Source organism: Podarcis liolepis (genome assembly GCF_965112155.1).
Source record: "Podarcis liolepis genome assembly, chromosome: 15".
Lineage (NCBI taxonomy): Eukaryota > Metazoa > Chordata > Lepidosauria > Squamata > Lacertidae > Podarcis > Podarcis liolepis.
This window is the reverse complement of record NC_139566.1, coordinates 39,199,793-39,219,496: the sequence shown is the minus strand read 5'-3', so window position 1 is coordinate 39,219,496 and position 19,704 is coordinate 39,199,793. Positions and strand designations below refer to the sequence as shown.

Here is a 19,704-nt window from a genome sequence, read left to right as displayed (position 1 = left end):
TTTTTGGGTTTTGTTTTTTTTTGCTATTCATTCAAAGTGGAGTGTTAAACACTGTAATAGGCTTGCTTGGGGATGTGTAAGCAAGCAGCAATAGGGACCTCTGTGTCTGTCTCAAGCAAAAGCTCCAGTTGTCATCTCCCACCTACCCACCATGCTCCATCAGGGTCTCGATCCTTCCACAAACGCTGCAGACTGAACTGTGCTTCCCTGGGATGCCACCTTCATTTCAATACAAGGTGGACTCCACACTCAATACTCAGTCAGTTGATCGTGAAGGACCAAAGTGGCATCACCAAGCTTTAGAGAGAGATAAACCCAAATACTGATCTTGCTGTCGAGCCTGGGGAACCTCATGTCACTGGAAAGGATCACATCTGTCAAAGAGCCTGCTGACTTGAGCATTGCCAATTTGTCTTTGGGGGCTGCACTCCAGAACAAAAAATACTGGGGGCTCAGTGAGAGTTTTTGAGAGTTTATAAGACTTTATGGGTGGTTGTTGTTGAGGTGCAACTACACAGGGCCAGAATAACTTGGAGAAGGAGAGTCTTCTGCCTTTGCCCACCAGCTTTGGGTCCTGAACTGTCTTGGGCGACACTATGTACTTCTGTCCCATTCGACCATGATGGATAATTGCACATGGACTTAAGTAGAGCACTCAGGTTAGGGGAAGGCAGGTACAATGAAGGCAGGCTGCAGGATGCGTATGCAACGGCTAGAAGTAATCAAATGAGAAGCAGCTGGAAACATGGAGTCTGGAGGTGCCGAAGGAGGACGTGGTGACATTACCCAAACTCAGGTAAGCCAGTATACATAACAAGCACCCATTCAATCCTTCAGTTTTCCATAAGGGCTTAAACCCTGTTCACACAATACATTTGACCCGGAGTGTACCAATTGCTGGGGAGTCATTGCTTTCCCAACTTTCCCATGGGCTTCCCAGAGACACCTCACTGGCAAGTGGTGGGAACAGACTCCTGCACTAAATGGACCTTTGATTCAATCTAATAGGTCTCTTCTTATGTCCAAAGGCAGAATTCTCATTCGAAAGCAAATGGATCTGGATAGAACTCTTACTCCTATTTTTCATACACAGAACCCTTTGGGGGATTTTGCAATGAAGCAAGGGTTGGCAGTCTGCAAGATGTTGATCTGTATAACTACGACGGCCTCCTTCAGCCAGACACTACTGAAACAGAATCCTCCCGAGAGGCAAGACAAATGTTCTGTAACAGTGTACACCTAGCTCTAATATTAGAGAGCGTTCCCAGACCATGTAAGGAGAAGAGAATCCCCAGTACCCAAACAAAGGAAGGTCACCGTACACAAAAAGCTTGAGAAGACTCTTCATCCTGCTTTTATCATCGAACGCGGCATTTGTTTAGATGGCCTTGAATTATGCAGGGTATCTTATGCCAGCAGGGCAAAAGTGAGGAAGGAGGCAACTCTAGATGCATTTCCGTGTAAGTAATGAGAATCAATAGGTCACACAGATAAGTATGTGTGTTTGGGAGGGGAACACAATATCATTATGTATGTGGTGCCTAAGCATCTGCTGGTCACATGTCAAGGGACAGGCGATGCTAAAGCAGAGGAACAGGGACTATTCTGCCCTGCAGGGCGAGTGAGTTGAAGGGGTGGGATTTTTACACACATGCACAATTTACATTTTCCTCAACAGTCCCTTTCTAAAGCATAGCATGGGCTGGCACTCAGCATACAGACGGGATTACCTGAGTGGGGGGGAGAGTGACCATCTGCACCGCAACAGCCAAGGCAACCAGGCCAGGAGATAAGTTGTCAGGATCAAATGGGAACCATGACTAGCTGTGCCCAAACCTGAACTCGGAGCGTGTGTAAGACAGATTCCTGTACTCCTATAGCTCAGTTGCAAACCATCTTTTTTTTTTTTTTGCATGCAAAAGGTCCCGGGTTCAATCCCTGGTATCTCCAGCTAGGGCTAGGAGAATCTCATTTCTGAAATTCTGAAGAGCGAGATGAACCATTGGTCCACCTAGTTTGGTACTGTCAGGTCTCTAGGTGGTTGCTCGTGAGTAAAACAGCCAGGACTCCGACCTGTCTTTTACAGGTTTTATTTTGTGCAAACTATGTACAGTTCAGAGATCCAAAGTTCATGTTTGTCTCAGTCACTTGTAGATTCTGGAAGTGGCCTTTTCTGGTCCCCCCCAACATAAGAACTTAGACACCCCAAATCTCTGCCTTCCCTCCTTACGTTTGACCCCCTTGCAAAAACTGGGTGACGGAAGAGGCATGTCCGTTTCCCGACCAGCCGGACTGAGTGAGGTGCATGGGCTTTGTCTGTGAGCCTTTGGCTCGCTTCGCCCCTCCTTTCCCCCTCTGCTTCGCTGGAGGCATGACTCTCTCCACTGAATGACAAAGTGCTACTGCTCAGCAACTTTGGAGGCTCCCTGTACTCTTCTGCCCCCTCCCCCCTTTCGATGGCAGTCCCCTGACAGGTACTGTCTATACAATGAATGCCAGTAGCTCTGTGGGGTTTCAGGCAGGGGTCTTTTCCAGTGCTACCTGGAAACTGAACCTGGAACCTGCATGCAAAGCAGTTGTTCTGCCACTGAGTCACAGCACCCCCACAAAACCCCTGTGTTTCTCCACCACAAGGTCTCTGAGGTCAGTGACCGGAACTTGGGCCTTGAAATGTTGGAATTTGAGGTGCACCGTGCAGAAGGTACTTCAACATACATACACAGACAGTTTTTCCGGGTCATCTGGCGAAACCAGAGCACCACACAGAAACACCGTTTACCTTCCCACCGGAGCGGTACCTATTTATCTACTTGCACTTTGACGTGCTTTCGAACTGCTAGGTTGGCAGGAGCTGGGACTGAGCAATGGGAGCTCACCCCGTCATGGGGATTTGAACCGCAGACCTTCTGATCAACAAGCCCCAGGCTCAGTGGTTTAGACCACAGCAACACCCACATTCCTTTTATAGATATAGAAGACAATAATTTATTAAAAATGAAACAGTGCTTGCCCCTTATGTACTTAGAAGTACATTGCAGTAGGGCATACTCTTAAGAGCAAGTGCGCATAGGATTACAGCCTTAACACAGCACAAAGTGGGCAGAGAATGGGGTGCCAATCAACCCCACATGCGAGGAAGAGTCCCCACTTTCATCTGTGAAGCCTGATGTGGAAAGTGGCTTCTTCTTCAACAAATTATATAGCTGGAGTGGATGAACCTGTGGCTGTCCAGATGTTGCTAGACTACAACTCCCCTTATCCCTGACCACAGGTCGGCTAAACTGGCTGGGGCCGATGGGGGGTTGGAGTCTGGCAACATCTGAAGAGGCACAGCTTACCCATTTCTGCATAATAGGAAGTTACTGTCCTCATAAATTTGACAACAAACCCCACCTGCAGCAGCAACCTTTCAGATTTATCCAAGAAACCTATATCATTAATCTGCAGTCCACAGGCTTCCTCTCCGGTTTCCTCCACTGGCCTGTCGAAAAAGGAAAGCTTCCCTGCGAGAGACTGGGTGTGAGCTTCTTGCCTGGTCCCCGTGTCATTATTTGGTCTCTCCCAACCTGCCATTAGCCTTGTGTAGCTAAGCAGCCCCACTGACGCACGACTCCGAACTGCAAGATCACAGGCCTCCGTTATCTCCAGCAAGTGGCAGGTTTTAAGGGTTATTATTGAGCGTGGCAGGCCTAATTCCCCAGGCATTTGGGCTGTATTCATGGCTGGAAAATTGACCATGCAAAATTTCCGCTAAGTCAACTCGTTCAATTGGGGTTTGGAGCTGCAATATAATTTCCCCCCGCCTTAATCGCGTTCTTCTCTTCAGACATCAAGCCAAGTGTGTTATTTGCCAAGGTTCTTAAAGGGGGGGGGGGAGAGAGAAGGAGCAGCAATAGTGCTTTGTGCAGAGAAAATGCAAAAGTTGATGGGGGGGGAGAGAGAGAAAGGAGCTGCATCTGGAGCTTGGGAAACTGCTGATTTTGTTTTCAGGACTGGCTTGTTAGCTTATTTAATATGCATTCATTCAGCTTTATCCTCTACTTGGAAAGAAGTGGGCGGGGGGGGAGGAGTGCTTAGCACGCAGCTTCCGACCCACAGGGCAGCACCCTTCGCAGCTGGGGGCACCACTGTACCTGACTGGGGGAAGAAGGTGCAGGCCTCATGCCCATACACTGGGAATGGGGGGGGTCTGCAGCCCTCCAGCTATTGCTGGGGGCTATTATGAAGCTGCCCACGTTCTGAGATATTCAGGGGAGGCCCTTCTCTTGGTCCCACCACCCACACAGACATGCCTGGTGGGGAGGAGAGGGCCTTCTCAGTGGCTGCTCCCAGACTTTGGGACTCCCTCCCTGGAGAAGCTAGACTGTCTCCCTCCTTGTTGTACATCTGCCGGCTAGTGAAGACCTTCCTGTTTCAACAGGATTTGGGGAACTGACTGCCTTTAATGAAAGGGTTGGTGTTGTGCTGTTTCTCTTGTACTTATTTGTATGGTTTTAAGAGATTATATCTATCTATCTATCTATCTATCTATCATCTATCTATCTATCTATCTATCTATCTATCATCTATCTATCTATCAATCAATCTATTGATCTATCGATCTAATTCTGTCAATGTTTAATTGTTTCTAAATGATATTCTTTTCCGTGTTTTTAGTGGTTCCTGTTTTTAATTTGTAAGCCACCTTGAGTCCCGTCAGGGAAAAAGGTGGAAGATAAAACAGTAAAATTATCACTAACAACCATAAGTTAAAACATACAGAAAGTTTAAACCGTAATAGAATAGGTGAAAACAAATTAAGATTCATGCAAACTTTCTAAACATCTAGGTAGGCTTGTCTAAGTGAAAATATCTAAATAAGAATACAGTGGTACCTCGGGTTACGAACTTAATTCAACGGAGGTCCGTTCTTAACCTGAAACTGTTCTTAACCTGAAGCACCACTTTAGCTAATGGGGCCTCCCGCTGCTGCCATGCTGCTGGAGCACAATTTCTGTTCTCATCCTGAAGCAAAGTTCTTAACCCGAGGTACTATTTCTGGGTTAGCAGAGTCTGTAACCTGAAGCGTATGTAACCTGAAGTGCATGTAACCCGAGGTACCACTGTACAGTGAAGATGCTTGCCTGATATTAATACGCTGGGAGTTCCAAAGTTCAGGCGCTGCCATACTAAACGATCGAGTTCTTACAGATGTGGTGCGGGTATTGTGTAACACCTGTAGTAGTGCCAGTTTTGTCAATCAAAGCAGTTGAGTGGGTACATACAGGGTAAGGGGATCTCACGAGAGGACTGGTCCCAACTTATTAAGGGCTTAATATTCTAACAGTAACACCTAGAACACGGCCCGGTAGCCGATCGCCAACCAGTGCAGACCTCTGAGCACAGGCTTTACATGCTGACAAAGCCTCACTCCCGTCAGCAATTGCACTGCAGCATTCTGATAAGGGTCCTCTGGTCCTGTGGTTGGGCAGTGCCTTGCTCATGGAGCTCCCATGAGCCTAGCTGGCACCCACACTTCTGAGTTTTCAGATAAGCTAAAATGGCCTTTGTCAGGGAACTGCCATCGGAGCATCAGGTGGTGGAGGGACTCAGGGAGGAAGAAAGAGACTCAACAGCTGAAGCAGGGACCAGCAGGGGGAGGAGTGGGTCTCTGAGGGAATGCGAGCAGGAGGGAGGGCTCAGGGAAGCTTCCAGCGAGAACAGTGGGGAGGTATCTGAGTCTCCCATAGGGAGACCCACACCTCGCCGGAAACTGTCACGCCGTGAGTCCAGGAGACGCGTTTCCGTTAAGGAGCTCCTTTGCTGGAAACGCTTCCGCAGACAGCCACGGTCGGACTCTACTAGTGACTAGAGCAGACATGTCTGAGGAGCTCCGTCACACACGGAGGTTTGTGGGGTCGCACAAACTCTGAGGGAGCACGTTTTTACGCACAAGCAGCTAATCAATCCCTAACAGCAGTCCGACAGTCACTGTACGCTGCCTGTGCAAGAGAGAGCATCATGAGCGAACCAACCGGAACCGGAGGAGCGGGGGCTGGAGCTGGTCCAAGCTTGGAAGATAGATACCGAGCGTTGGAGGTCCAACTGGCGCTGCAGACGGCGAGGCTGGAGGAGAGAAGGGCTCAGGATGCAGACAAGAAGGGGAGAGCCACTCAATTCCCCAGAAAGGTACCAGGATTGGTGCAAAAATTTGGGGGGGACCCCAAGGATTACCATGCCTTTAGGACAGAGATGCAATATGCCATTAATGTGCAGTTCGATGAGTTCCCTGATGAGGAATCGCGAGTTGCTTTTGTAATTGGGCATCTTGAGAAAGGGGCGAGAGACTGGGTTCGACCCCTAATGGCAACGCACAATGACATACTAAAGGACACGAGGAAGTTCTTTCGTGCAATGGATATCATGTTTTCCAGCGATATTGAGGAAGGGGCGGTGCGCAGACAGCTAATGGCTTGTAAGCAGGGAAGTCGATCTGTCCGTGAGTACTGGACTGAGTTTACCATGCTGATTCACAGACTGAGTTGGGATTTATCGGCGGCACCCATTCAAATGCTATTTGAAGAAGGTCTTTCTTCGGCGGTGAAAGACGAGCTGTCACGGAGCCCCAGGGCGGAGTCTATGGATCAGCTGACCAAATCTGCGCTGACCATAGGAGCGCGGCAGGAGGCAAGAGCCTTGGAGAGGCGGGAAGGGAGAGGGGAACGTTGGAAGGAGTTCCGCATTCCAGACATTCCTGAGCCAGCTTTCCCGCCGGCAGAGCCGATGGAAATCGGAACAGCGCGCGCGCGCGCATTTTCAAAAACCAGCGAGGGGGCTAAGAAGGAGGGAAAGGGCCCCCGGAAATGCTATCTCTGCCAACAGCCAGGCCACTTTGCCAGAGTCTGCCCCCAGAGGAAGGAATGGCAAGGGATGGTGGGAGCTGTTGAGGGGGGAGAACAGGGGGGAACGGAGCAGGTAAAAGCCAACGCCTGGTTGCCACAATCGGGGCACTGCAGCCAGGCCAAAGAGCAGTGAAAGTGCCCGTGCCAGAAGCTCCTCGACCTGCTCTAGTGATTGAAGTGTCGCTAGAGCTGCAAAATGGGCACCCCCTAAAAATAAAGGCGCTATTGGACTCAGGCAGCTCCTGCAATTTTATGAGCAAGGAGTTTGCTGCTGAACACCAGATACAGACTATCCCTTTAAGCAACCCCCTGCAGGTGACCACGATTGATGGCAGGGAGTTGTTGGGAGGAGGAGTCAGCTTGCAGACTGTCCCAATGATAATGAGGGTGGCAAGGCACACAGAACTGATAGCGTTTAATGTGGCCACCCTGGGAGGCGCTCCCATTATTTTGGGAATGAGCTGGCTAGCTCTACATGATCCGCTGGTTGGCTGGCATCAAAGAGTGGTGTCCTTTGGTTCAGCACATTGCTTAGAACACTGCAAAGGGGAAAAGGGTTCAGCAGGGGCCCAAGCCACCCTAGCAGGGACGGAAGTAATGGAGAAGGTGAAGGTACCACCACAGTATGCAGATCTCAGCGACGTGTTCAGCGAGAAGGAAGCTGACCAACTACCACCTCATAGACCCTTTGATTGCCAGATCAATTTACTCCCTGGAGCACAGCTTCCCGTGGGCAAGTTGTATGCCATGTCAGACAGAGAAATGCAGGAGTTGCGAGGGTTTATTGACAAGAACCTGAAGAGAGGCTTCATCAGAGAGTCCAAAGCAGCAGGGGGTAGCCCAGTGTTCTTTGTGGACAAAAAAAACGCGGACAAGCCGAGACTTGTATGCGATTTTCGGAGGTTAAATGCAGTGACTGAACCGGTGGCTTTCCCTATGCCCAGAATTGATGATATTTTGACCAGGGTGAGGAAGGGAAAGATTTTTACAAAGCTGGATCTAAGGGGGGCGTACAACCTGATACGCATAAGGAAAGGGGATGAATGGAAAACCACCATGTTTACCCCTTTGGGGGCATTTGAATACCTCGTTATGCCATTTGGATTACAAGCAGGCTCAGCGTGTTTTCAATCTTTTATGAACCACGTACTGGGCCCTTTGCTCTACAAGAATTGCGTTGCTTTCCTAGATGATGTGTTGGTGTATTCGGAGAATGAGGAGCAACATGTGAGAGACGTCAGAGAAGTGTTGAGCAGACTGCAAGCCAACAGGCTGTGGGTCAAACTGGAGAAGTGTCGGTTCCATACCAAGGAGGTGGAATTCCTGGGGTACCGCCTGTCAGACAAGGGATTGGCCATGGATCCCGGCAAGGTACAGGCAGTGCTGGAATGGAAAACACCCAAAACCAAGAAGGATGTGCAGAGGTTCCTAGGGTTTGGAAACTTTTATCGTAAGTTCATCCGCAACTTCGCCCATCTGACGGCGCCCATCACTGACTGTCTCAGCAGTAAAAAGAAGTTTGTATGGACGGCGGAGGCGGAGCGAGCGTTTGAGGAGCTGAAAAGGGCCTTCGCCTCTGAAGAACAACTTCTGCATGTGGATTTACGAAAGAAGCTAAGGGTTGAAACAGACGCATCTGACAGAGCCATAGGGGCGGTGCTTCTTCTGCAGCCGGGGAAGGAGGAGTCAGAGTGGCGACCGTGTGCCTTCTTTTCGCGAAAGCTGAACAAATCCGAGAGGAACTACACGGTGTACGACCGAGAACTTCTTGCTATTCATGAGGCGTTCCGGAGATGGAGGCATCTGCTAGTTGGTGCACAACATAAGGTGCAAGTGTGCACGGACCATAAAAATCTAGAGTATTGGAGAACTGCGCGAGTGCTCAACCAAAGGCAGTTGAGATGGGCCCAGGAGTTCTCCAAATTTAACTTTGAGATTTGTTACGTGCCAGGCCCAGAGAATGTTAGGGCGGACGCTCTCTCACGCAAACCTGAATATTTGGAGGGGGAGGGAGCACCCGAAGAAACCCATATCATTCCAGAGGACCGCTGGGTGTGTGGGGCGACTTTGGTGGGGCAAAGGGAATTGGTAGAGGGTACGGTGCAGGATGCATACGCCCAGGACAAACTCAGGGATCTCAGGAGGGAGGAAGACAAATCCGGTGGTTTTGAGGAGAGAAACGGGGCATTGTATTATAAGGGAGCGTTATATATACCCGAAGGGGAATTGAGGGAGAAGGTACTCAAGCAGCTGCACGATAGCCCCACAGCAGGGCATTTTGGGCAACACAAGACCATGTGGCTGGTTACCAGGGAATTTTGGTGGCCCAAGGTCAGGGAAGATGTGCGGGAGTATGTGAGAGGGTGTGAACAATGCCAAAGAGCCAAGGGGGAGAGGCGGGCGCCGGCTGGTTTATTAGAACCACTGCCCACACCTGAAAGACCGTGGGAAGCAGTGGCAATAGATTTCATGACTGATCTGCCAAGGTCTAGAGGGAAAACAGCCATCATGGTTGTAGTAGACCTGTTAACTAAAATGGCCCACTTTATAGCCTGCTCACATGCGGTCACAGCAGAAGAAACAGCCAAATTGTTTGTAGAGAATGTGTTTCGGTTGCATGGCGCCCCCTTGAGGGTGGTTTCAGACCGAGGGAAACAATTTACTTCCAGGTTCTGGAGGAAGCTCATGAGCTTACTGCATGTAGAGGTTAATTTTTCAACGGCCCGTCATCCAGAAACCAACGGGCAGGCGGAAAGAGCAAATGGGGTTCTCCAACAATATTTGAGGTGTTATGTTAATGACAGAGAGAATGATTGGGTGGAGAAGCTGGCGTTGGCAGAATTTGCCTACAACAATGCAGAGAACGTGTCCACGGGGATGAGCCCCTTTTTGGCTAATCACGGGTGCCATCCCAGAGCCTTCCCAGGGGGGGAGGGGGAGAACTGGAGCGTTCCAGCTGCAGAACAGTTCGTTGAAGAAATGGAAGCGATCCATCGCCAGCTCCAACTCAACTTAAACAGGGCTAAGGAGGAATATAAGAGGCAGGCAGACAAAAACCGAAGGGAAGGTGAAAGCATCAGGGTGGGGGACCAGGTGTGGCTGTCAACCCAAGGGTTGCCGTTCAAAGGAGGTTGTAAGAAATTAAGACCCAAAAGGCTGGGTCCGTTTGAAGTCATGCAGCAGGTCAATCCAGTGGCTTTCAGGCTCCGGTTACCGAACCACATGAAGCTGCACCCAGTTTTTCACAGGTCGTTGCTGTCACCGTATAGAGGAGACAGTGAAGGGAGGGTCACTAGGGGACCAGCAATGGAGGAGAAGGAACACAGCTACCATGTAGCGGAGATCCTCGATTCCAGGTGGAAGGGAGATCAAGTAGAGTATTTGGTAATGTGGGAAGGGGAACCGGAGTCGGAAAACACCTGGGTTAGGGCAGAGGATGTCAATGACGAAGTTTTAATAGAGACTTTTCATCAGAGGTTCCCACGTAAACCTCAGCCTGTAGCGAGGTTCCGAAGGGAATACTTTGCCACCACCGACGAGGAAGAGGAGTTGGAGGGGTTCCCAGATTCCGAAGAGGAAGAGGATTCAGCGAGCCAGGACGACGATCGATGGAGGGAATTGTTCGAGACGTCGGAAGATGAGGAAGATTCGTTTCGGGGTTTTAGCCCTTCACCTCCCAGGGGAGAGGAAATGGGAGGGGGTGAGGGGGGCCCTGGAGGGGAGGTGGATGTCAGGGAACTGCCATCGGAGCATCAGGTGGTGGAGGGACTCAGGGAGGAAGAAAGAGACTCAACAGCTGAAGCAGGGACCAGCAGGGGGAGGAGTGGGTCTCTGAGGGAATGCGAGCAGGAGGGAGGGCTCAGGGAAGCTTCCAGCGAGAACAGTGGGGAGGTATCTGAGTCTCCCATAGGGAGACCCACACCTCGCCGGAAACTGTCACGCCGTGAGTCCAGGAGACGCGTTTCCGTTAAGGAGCTCCTTTGCTGGAAACGCTTCCGCAGACAGCCACTGTCGGACTCTACTAGTGACTAGAGCAGACATGTCTGAGGAGCTCCGTCACACACGGAGGTTTGTGGGGTCGCACAAACTCTGAGGGAGCACGTTTTTACGCACAAGCAGCTAATCAATCCCTAACAGCCTTGTTCACCCAAGGCTTTTAATGCACTGTGAGAGAGATATTGTGCTGCTTTCTGATGTTTTCACGTAGTATTGCATGGCTGTTTCATGAACGAGTTTAGGAAGATGCCAACTCACCTTGGGATATAAGGCAGGATATAAAATACTAAATACTAAAACAGAACAGGCTCAGCGCAGGGCAACAGTCCACGGGAAAAGAGCTTTGCCAAGTCGTCTCCTGCCCCTATGCGCTTAGGCACATTTGCTTGTAATTTTGTTGACGAACATTGTGCATGTTTCCATCAAAACAGCCAGATTCTCAAACCTTCATATTTCACAGAGCGTTGCTTGAGTGGCAAACAGAGACATCAACTTGAAAACCTCATCATCCCTGCTACAGTGATTTGAATGATACCCCCAATCCAAATGTAATACCGGAGCTTAGCAAAAGATTGTTTAAAATCAGAAACAAGATTAATCACTGCCGTTCAGAGTATGAGCTGCCCTTTCACACAATAAAGCAATATTACAGCTATGAAATGTTCCATTTCATATTGCCCTCTAGTAGAAAAACAAGGAATCAAAGCGTTGTACATAACAATACATGTCTGGGGAGGTGGGGGGGGGGGAGAAAAAGCCGTAAGATGAGCTCAAGAAAGAGTTCTGACAGTTACACTTGAACTGCTAAATTACATTTGCCTCCAAGCAAGCCGAGAAAACCCAAAAACAAGAAAAGAAAATTTAAAACTTGATGACTTACTAAGAAGCTGCACTGATGATTCTCTTGGGTTAGTGTGGTGACATTAGACCGAAAATCCTGGTTCTTCTCTTCTAAAATATGGATCCGACCAAATGTTTTCTGTGGCACTGCAGGTTGTAAGTACGGTAGCTCATTTCCAAACTGTGAGGAGGAAAGAGAAGAACAGAAGGAAATATAAGAGTTCAAATCTTCCATTTATGAGGGGGGCGGGAATATAATAAGCAGTACACTAGGTTATCTTTCCATGGGGCTGTTTGCTTTTGCAATCGTATAGCTTATAGAGTGCTTTTAAATACCACATGTCTGTTCAAATACAAACAACGGCGAAAAATAAGCTCCATTGCTAGACAAATGATCCTCATCCATTCTTCCCATATTTTCAAGTTCTGAATCCAATCTTACTTCTGAAGTGTGTGCAACCTAAGCACTGAGATATCCCCTATTTTTCCATTTACAGTACAATCCTGAGCATGTTTACAGTAAGTCCCACCAAGTTCAGTGGGGCTTGTTTCTGAATCACTGTGTTTAGGATTTCAAAATGTTTTGTGGGCCATAGCGCTCTAGTTGCTTTATGGCTCTCTCCCCTGCACACACACACACACACACCCTTCTTTTTGTGCTTTGTTTTTGGCATTGTGCATGTTTGTTCATGTGCGTTAGTAAAAAACAAACAAACACTGCACGTTGCAAACATGCAATATGGCCGCATCCAGTTGACCTGTTAATGGATTGGAGCATCCTTCCCAGTTTGTTTGCACAAAGTTTGTGGGGGAAGTTTTACATGGTTGTCTCTTTATTGAGCATTTGTTCTGATTTGTTTGAGAGGCTATACAATTTCATATCAAGCAATGGTTATCCCAAACTGTCCCCAATGCTTTCCTTATTGCAAAAAGTCCAGGAATATCTGGAACTCTGAATGCTCAAACATGGAGCGGTTTGGGTCTCTTGGGACTTAGAGAAGCAACATCAAATGTCTGTTTGGTTTGGGAAACTGGGGATTAAACTGTGAACTGAAATTGGGGTCCTGCCCTTGTGTGGACCTGACCTTTGTCAATGTCTTTCTTAAAATCAGGGAGCAGGTAATGTGAAAGACGTGAACACTAAAGACCATGGAGAGCCATGTTTGCCAATCAGAGTAAACAATCAAACAGATTTATTTTTTCCTTTGCTCGCTCTAGCCGTCTGAGGACCCACTTCATTTTCCAGAGCTCCACGGTAAACCAGGGGGCCCAGTTTCGGCGGGGTCGCAGAGGGTGCTTCGGTGCGATCTCATTGATGGCCACCAAGAGCTGGTTATTCTAGTTCTCGACAAGCTCATCTAGTGAGCCACTAGGGGGAGCAGGGTCCCGCAAGGCCTGACAAAATCCATCAGGATCCATCAGCCTTCGCGGGAGAGCCCAAATAGGCTCACCACCCAAGCGGGATGGGGGCGGGAAGTCCATCCTGGCTTTCAGAGCATAGTGATCAGACCATGGCACTTCCACAAGTGAGGACATAATCACATCTATACCCGCATCAAAAATTCCAATCCAGCGTGTGGCCTGCTTGGTGTGTGGGACCCAAAACAAACTGGGAGAGCCCTAATGCCGCCATGGAAGACACCAGGTCCAGAGCCCGTGAGGAGGGGGTGGCATCAGCATGGATGCTGAAGTCTCCCAAAACCAGTAGGTTAGGGAATTCCAAGGCCCAGCCTGCCACCACATCCAACAGGCCTGACAGGGTGGCTGCTGGTGCGCTAGGTGGTCAGTACACCAGCCAGACAGCCAAGCTCTCCTTAGTGCCCCACACTAGGCCAACACATTCAATGCCGGAGATTGATGGTGATGGCAGAGCCCTGAAAGAGCAATCCTCCCAAATTAACAACACTACCCCTCCCCCTGACCTACAGTCCACTACTGGAGGAGGGCGGAGAAACCCGGGGGTGCTATCTCATGCAGGGCAACTACTTCACCTTCACACACCCAGGTCTCCGTCACACAAGCCAAGTCAACGCCCAGCGAGATAGAAAAGTCTCGCATGGTGGCGGTTTTATTGCCTATAGACCTGGCATTGCACAACACCAGTGACAGAGGTGGGTAATCCCTGCTCACCCTACCCTCGTCCCTCGGGATGGGGCATAGATTGGGAGAGGTTTGAGCATCACCACATCTCAAAACCTTTCGCGATGCAAGGCATCCCCAAATAATTAAAACCTGGTGTACAACACAAAAAAGCATGCAACATAATTATCTCATACAATATAGGAGGTCTTCAGTACAAGACCAGAGGCAAGTTTTTTAATTAGCAAACTAAGCAGTGGCGTAGCGTGGGGTGTGCAGGGGGGGCCGGCCGCACCGGGCGCAACATGGGGGGGGGGACGCACTCGTACTTGCAGCTCTCTGCCCTCTGCTAAAATCCATGGGTTAGGGGGTGCAAATTACTTGCCTTGCCCCGGGTGCTGACAACCCACGCTACGCCACTGAAACTAAGTAAGACATGATATTGGTAACTAATACGAGAAGAGAGAGACTCCGCTCTTCAGTCAGCAAGGATTACACACCAGCATTGAAAGCACACAGAGATTCTGTTGATCAGCTCAGTGACCCGCAACCCGTGTGATCTACCAAGTCAAATATAGCAGGCTATTGGCCATGTATGACTGTGAGTGAGATGGCAGGATGTTCACCAAGAGCCCGCTATAAAACCCTGAAAACCTGGGTACATTTGTAGGCTTTTCATCAGCAAGAGGAACAGGGCGAGCACCTAATATCTACATTCTTAAATCTTGTCTATTAGCAAAAACACCAGCTCTGTTTCATCTCTCTGGTGCTTTAACACTCCAGCACCAATGCCATGTGAAATTACTTCCCCCGATGCCAGTTCAGTTGGAACGAGCCTGCCAAGTTTTTATTTGCTCCTCTAATAATATTGAGAGGTGGCCCTGTGCCACTTTCCATCTCCATGCTAGGCACAGGATGGCAAACCTGTTCATTTATTCATAGGCCTACCACTGGCTGCTTTTGTATCAACTGAATAAAGACCGTAACTCAACCTCTGGGATCCATTCAGCCCTAATGAAACAGGCAGATAAAGATACACTGCTTTGATAATAATAATAACAACAGGATTGTTTTACCTGTAAGGGGGCAGGGGGAGAAGGAGGCAGCAACAACTATGCTTGAAAGACCGGCACCATTGCAGGTGTATTCTAATATCAGAGGACTACAGTGGTACCTTGGGTTACAGATGCTTCAGGTTACAGACTCCGCTAACCCAGAAATAGTACCTCAGGTTAAGAACTTTGCTTCAGGATGAGAAAAGAAATCGTGCTCCGGCAGCGCGGCAGCAGCAGGAGGCCCCATTAGCTAAAGTGGCGCTTCAGGTTAAGAACAGTTTCAGGTTAAGTACGGACCTCCGGAACGAATTAAGTACTTAACCTGAGGTACCACTGTATATGCAAATATTTTGCAAGTTAGTTCAGCGCATGAGACTCAGCTCCTGTAGCTCAGTGGGGAAGAGGACATGTTTTGAATTCGGGAGATCCCAAATTCAATCCTCAGCATCTCAAGATAGGACTAGGTAAGACTGTTGCCTGAATCCCTAGACAGAAATCATCTGTCAAACACACCACCCCCAACCTGGTGGCCTCCATATGTTGCTGGACTCCAGCTGCCATCAGAATGGGCAGTGCTCAGGGCTGATGGGAGGTATACAGTGGTACCTTGGGTTAAGAACTTAATTCGACCCGGAGGTCCGTTCTTAACCTGAAACTGTTCTTAACCTGAGGTACCACTTTAGCTAATGGGGCCTGCTGCCGCCGCTGCACCGCCGCTGCACGATTTCTGCCAGGATTCATGTAATGCAGGAAAGTAATGCAGGAAAAGGGATGTGGGTGGCGCTGTGGGTTAAACCACACAGCCTAGGACTTGCCAATCAGAAGGTCGGCGGTTCGAATCCCCGCAATGGGGTGAGCTCCCGTTGCTCAGTCCCTGCTCCTGCCAACCTAGCAGTTCAAAAGCACGTCAAAGTGCAAGTAGATAAATAGGTACTGTTCCAGAGGGAAGGTAAACGGCGTTTCCGTGCACTGCTCTGGTTTCGCCAGAAGCGGCTTAGCCATGCTGGCCACATGACCCGGAAGCTGTACGCCGGCTCCCTTGGCCAATAAAGAGAGATGAGTGCCACAACCCCAGAGTCGGTCACAACTGGACCTAATGGTTTACCTTTACCATTATGGAGTATTATGGCAAGGATAGTACCTCTGGTGGGGGACACGTTGTGATCCTTCTGGGGCGGTTGGTCCACCCTACACCCACCTCTCACCCGTGGCTCCTAGAAGCAGCAGCCACACCTCAGGAATGGCTTTGACTTGCTGGGTAAACCGGGTGAGGGTAACCATTAAGTCTTAAAACCTCAGTGAGGGGCAGATGGGGCTTATCCACCTGGGAATGAAATTCTAGGAGAATGAAAACTCTGATCCTAAACTTCCACTGCCTTGTGGGATATCCTCAGGAGAAGAAAAGGCTAAGGAGTAAACCAGGGGTCAGCAAACTTTTTCAGCAGGGGGCTGGTCCACCGTCTCTCAGACTATGTAGTGGGCCGGACTATATTTTTTTTGGGGGGGGGGCGGAATGAACGAATTCCTATGCCCCACAAATAACCCAGATACGTATTTTAAATAACAACACACATTCTACTCATGTAAAAACACCAGGCAGGACCCACAAATAACCCAGAGATGCATTTTAAATAAAAGGACACATTCTACTCATATCAAAACATGCTAATTCCCAGACTGTCCACAGGCCAGATTTAGAAGGCGATTGGGCTGGATCCGGCCCCCGGGCCTTAGTTTGCCTACCCATGGAGTAAACCCTACAGAAATTCAGAGTAGAGTCCCTGAAGTGGTTGGATGGCGCCTTGTGCAGAAGAAGAAGAAGAAGAGTTTGGATTTGATATCCCGCCTTTCACTCCCCTTCAGGAGTCTCAAAGCGGCTAACATTCTCCTTTCCCTTCCTCCCCCACAACAAACACTCTGTGAGGTGAGTGGGGCTGAGAGACTTCAAAGAAGTGTGACTGGCCCAAGGTCACCCAGCAGCTGCATGTGGAGGAGCGGAGACGCGAACCCGGTTCCCCAGATTACGAGACTACTGCTCTTAACCACTACACCACACTGGCTCTCCTGTGAACCCGGTTCCCCAGATTACGAGACTACTGCTCTTAACCACTACACCACACTGGCTCTCCTGTGAACCCGGTTCCCCAGATTACGAGACTACTGTCTTAACCACTACACCACACCACTACACCACACTGGCAACTCCTGCAGCCAAGCTGGTGCCAAATGTATTGCTCTGCTTTCCTTTGAAGCACATCAGCGCGGCTGAGAGGGGAGCCTTATTTTCTGGCCAGTCCAGAATCTCCATTCACATTTGCGCCCCAGTGAGGTCACTTCAGAGCTGCTAACACAGTCGTTTGACTTCACCCCCGGAGGTGCACTCCATTGTCTCTTGAGACAGATGGATGCCAACAATAGCTTTGAAAAGCAACAACACCCTACTTAATTGCAGTGTTTCTCAAATCGGCTGCATTATAGTATATTGCTTTTTTTAAAAAAAGGAACCTGCCACCTTTGCTGCTTATTGGGCAAATTCTAAAATAATTTAGTGGGGAGCACTTTGCCTGTTTTCTTTCTGTTTGCTCTTTACTTCCTACAGTGACAAATGCACCACAGCCAAGGAAATTGGTAGCTGGAGAACGAAACAGAGAATGATGCTCAACCAAGCAGGGAAAAAATGTCAGCAATTACAAAGCTATCAATCCACCGGTGCACTCCTGGATATATTGTGCCGGCATGGAAAGGTGACGTTGGAATGAATCTTGCTTGTATCACATTTCTCAGGCTTTGCAGAGCACAGCAGACTCTCACCTTGATTACTGCCCGCCCCAACCTGAGACGCCAAGCATAGTTTTCAAAGGAATGGATTATACCAAATATGCCTTGGTTGCTATTGCAAGTGCTGCAAGCTGAGCGGTAGAGAACATGCTCTCCGCATGCAATCAATCCCAGCGTTAATCCCTTCCATCTCCAGATAGGGCAAAGAAAGAAGCCCACCTGAGGTGTGGCTGTCAGTCAGTGTAGACCATATTGAGCTAAATTGACAGAGTCTTGCATGAAAACATCTCAAATTTAATCTCCAGAAAGGGTTGGGAAGGACTCCTGCCCCAAGTGATCCAAAACAGCTGCCAACCAGTGTCAACAACAATGAGCTAGATGGACCAAAGATCTGATTTGGCTTTCTTTGTCCCAGAGAGAATGAACACCAGTTGACTAGTTCAGACGCAACATCAAGTTATGGTTTAGCAAGACAGAAACGAGCCTCAAACTTGTGCCCTCCCCACTCCAGAATGGCTACAAGGAGAGGGGAAGCACCAGTTGCCATGTTCAAAACTAACCTGAGATCCTCCTTTACATCTAAAAGTCCAGAGAACTCTGGTTAGTTTCAATTATGATTAGAGGGGAAAACAAGGAACACAAATCACAATTTGATTGTGGCTTCTTTGAATGAATCACCGTTCAGATGAAATGAGAAACACTGATTACCGTATTTTTCACTCGATAACACGCACCCGACCATAACACGCAGGTAGTTTTTAGAGGAGGAAAACAAGAAAAAAAATATTCTAAACGAAACAGTGGATGTATGATTTTTGTGGTTCATGCTGTGGCCACAGACATGTGATCTGGCGGTGAGTTTGGGGTAGCCCAATGCAAAAATCCTGAGGATCCATGTGGATCCATGTTTGTAACCACGTTTTTGCACCACTGCAGCCCCAGGCAACAGTGGGTGCATGATTTTTTTTGGTGCAAACTGTAACCATGGACATGCTATGTGATCTGATGGTGAATTTGGGGTGACCCAGTGCAAAAATACTGAGGATCCAAGTGGATCTGTGCTTTGTAACCACGTTTTAAGTGGGGAGGGAAGGAAAAGCACTCAAGGGACAAGGAGCACGCGTGGAGCAGGCTCTACTTCTCTCCCTCCCCCCCCCCCCCTTAGCGAGCTGAAAAACTTTGCTGGAGGGACAGAGAGCCTGCTTGCTTTAAAGGAGCCTACCCACTCATGTAAGCGGCTCCTGTCCGGTAAGCTCCTTTAAAGCAAGCAGGTTCTGCTTCTCTCCCTCCTCCCCGCCTCCCCCCCCCCCGCTCCTCTCCCCTCCCGCTTTGCTCCTTTAAAGAAGCAGGCACTCTGTCCCTCTCTCCTCCCCATTCAGCGGCTCTTCTCCCGCTGGAAACCACAGAGGAGGGAAGCATTCGCTCCGTAACACGCACAGACATTTCCCCTTACTTTCTAGGAGGGAAAAAACGTGTGTTATGGAGCGAAAACTACGGTAGTTCAAAAGCGAAAGCAGATCCTTCCGATTTCCTTTCCCTGAGAAGAGGCAATAGGAGCCCAAGACTCCTGCAGGTGCAGGCAAATAAACACTGCGTCCAATCCAAAAAGATAGTATTACTCTTACTGTGACTATAAAACAAAATCAGATGGCTTCACGGCATAAATACCATTTTGGCTGTCCTTATTTTTATCTGCAAGCCACCTTGAGTCCCTGCCAGGGGAAAAAAGACGGAAGTACAAACAAATATACAATAATAATGTTGTTATTGGCATCCATCTCTCTCTCTCTCTCTCTCTCTCTCTCTCTCTCTCTCTCTCTCGACAACGGAGTGTGCCTCCAGGGGTGAAGTCAAACCATTGTGTTTGCAGCACTGAAGTGACTTTCCCAGGGTGCAAGCTTACAAACAACAACAACAATAATGCCATTGAAGTGACATCCATGGTAAACACTGAGAAAGAAGAAAAGGGGCCCTAATTATTATTATTAGGAACAATAGCAACTTATAAAGCATCATCAACAACAACAACCAGTCCTAAGCACTGAACAGAGATTAACAATAAAGGCTTACCATCT

The 19,704-nt window shown here is 48.9% G+C and overlaps 1 protein-coding gene across 8 annotated transcripts in view; it reads right to left on the bottom strand.

The window, feature by feature from the left end:
- The window catches only part of RIMBP2 (RIMS binding protein 2), a 293,903-nt gene that overhangs the window by 180,334 nt on the left and 93,865 nt on the right, over positions 1–19,704 (bottom strand). For all 8 annotated transcript variants that reach the window (XM_083476367.1, XM_083476368.1, XM_083476359.1 and 5 more), the window contains exon 2: positions 11,758–11,898. The gene's annotated coding sequence lies outside the window, so the exon portion shown is untranslated. The remainder of the gene's footprint in view (positions 1–11,757; positions 11,899–19,704) is intronic.